Genomic DNA, 2,183 nt, shown 5'->3' with positions numbered 1-2,183 from the left:
AAGAGAGCTAAGATCCTCCATCCCCTACCCTTTTATTTGATGAAATTATAAAAGCAAACAGTTAAGTTTCTCTGGTCTTTGGAGAGCTTCCAAACCCCTCTCTCGGTGATCAGGGAGTGGCTGCTTGGGGCCCCGGCCAGTGAGGAGCTAGTGTGGAGGGCTGAGGGCTAAGAAAAGAGAGTCTAGCCTAATGCCAGTACAGGAGGCACACCTTTGTTTCCAAGTAGTGTGGACACACATATACAAAAGATAAATTGTTCCTCCATTCTCATCTGTTGGAAGTTCTCATTGATGGACTTGAGCCCAGTGCTAGAAGGGGAGGGGGGGGGGAAGCAAGGGAATGCCAGGAACCACTTAATCCCCAGGGATGCTGGTCTCCTAGCAGCCCACCCAATGAACTCTGAGACCAGTCCCCAAGCTAGTGACATAGGAATGACTGACTGCTCCTCTCCCCTTCAGCAGCCCATACTGCCAGGCCAGCTTGAACCTCACTGGGGCATCCCTGGAAACCCAGGCACCTCCTGCTTCCCTCTCACAGGTCAAGTTCCACCCACACTGTAATTAGTGCTGCTCTCCACTCTGCCATCTGGTGGCCATAGTAAGCAATTTCAGCTTTCCCACAGGACAGTTACCTTCAGCGGGATGGGGATGTCACCTTCCATCTGTTATTAACAATTTATCCCCACCCAGAGGAGGGACCAGGCTCTTGTGTTTGGTCCTCTGTGCCAAGAATCTTGGGTGGATTGCCAGGAAAGGAGTGAGAACGTTTTAAACAGACAACATTCTGAGTCCTTCACAAAATGATTCCTCAGCCGGCTGCCAACCAGAGCCTTTCTCTTGCCTCCAGCCAAGCCTTCTATGCCCGCAGGACACTTTTCCTGGAGTGAACCCGGTCCATGTCTTTGTTCCTTTGTTAATACCAGTCCTGAGCCATTAATCCCCACAGTCCCTCCCTCTATCCCCAGGAGGCTCCTAGCTAAAATTCTCCAGGCAGGCAGGAAGAATCAGCTGACCGTATGCATTATGAAACCTGTGCCCAGATAGGACCTAGTGGTAGACAGAATCATGGTCCTCACAAAGACTTCCACATCCTAATCCCCAGAACCTAAGAATGTACCTTGCATGAGGTGGGTCCCCCTGTATTCCTCATTTTATAGAAAATGAAAATGAAATACAGAGTAAGCGACTTGCCCAAGGTTAAGCAGCTAAAAACTTCATCATTTGCTGAAAACCATCCCTGGAAATAGCCCATCCTTATCTGAAGAAGGAGGAAGAGGAGGCAGAGGTGGAAAAGAGGGGAAGGAGTGGGGGAGGAGAAGAAAGACATACAAACTTTCGATGGAAGAAACTTTCTCATCAAGGAAACGAGCCTGTGTTGGCTTTAGGGTCTGGGGTCTGGGATTCTGGCGCTCTCTCAACAGTATCCAATGTGTGGCCAAGCGTGATGGCCTTCCCTTCTGACACTTTCACTGAAGGTTGGGAAGATAAAGTAACAGGCCGGATGTGTATACATAGCAAGTGCTGGAATCAGGACCTAACTCCAGCTCAACCCGCTGCAGGAACTGGAGAAATCTGACTCCGGGATCCTGTGGCCTGGGGAGGAAGGAATGGGAGCCACTGGTGGAGGTGGTGTACATGGCAGGCCAGAGCCTAGAAGTCATGTCCTGGGGAAGAGGTGGGTGAGGTCAATCAAGCCAAGCATCAGGGAACAGGCTGAAGGCTGGATGGGTGTGGAGCTAACATGAGAATGTAGGGACTGAGGGTCCCTAAAACCGAGGTCCAGACAGAGCATCAGGCAAACGAGAGCAGCCTGGAGGAATCTGGAGGCACCCGGAGGCGGAGGCATGGGTGGAGAGCAGCTGCTGTTTACGCAGCCTGGCTCAGAGGAGTCGCCCTGCCTCGCCCACACAGAGCATGTCAGCCCTCAGCAAACCCTGCCAGCTCCATGCACGGGAGGCCACGGAAAGAGGACATTCTTCTGTGGCTCTGCGCCGTGGGAAGCGCTCATTCCTTCCTTCATTCCTTCCTTGGGTCGTTTTATTTTTTAGGTCAGCTCTGCAGAGGCCTTTTGTTGGACGCGGGAGCATTGAAAAGGTTGCAGAAAGCTCAGATGCCACACCCCAAGGAAGGCAAGGAGGAAGGAGCAATGGGGCCCAGGTGGGCTGGGAGTGAGGGGGATGCCC

The 2,183-nt window shown here is 52.2% G+C and overlaps 1 pseudogene; it reads right to left on the bottom strand.

Annotated features, from left to right (window-relative positions):
* LOC107183088 overlaps nucleotides 1-662 on the bottom strand; it is a 1,329-nt pseudogene extending 667 nt beyond the window's left edge.
* Nucleotides 663-2,183: the final 1,521 nt, after the last annotated feature.

The sequence above is a fragment of the Myotis davidii genome, unplaced genomic scaffold (genome assembly GCF_000327345.1).
Source record: "Myotis davidii unplaced genomic scaffold, ASM32734v1 scaffold199, whole genome shotgun sequence".
In the NCBI taxonomy this organism is placed as follows: Eukaryota; Metazoa; Chordata; class Mammalia; order Chiroptera; family Vespertilionidae; genus Myotis; species Myotis davidii.
This window is presented reverse-complemented; position numbering and strand designations above follow the sequence as displayed.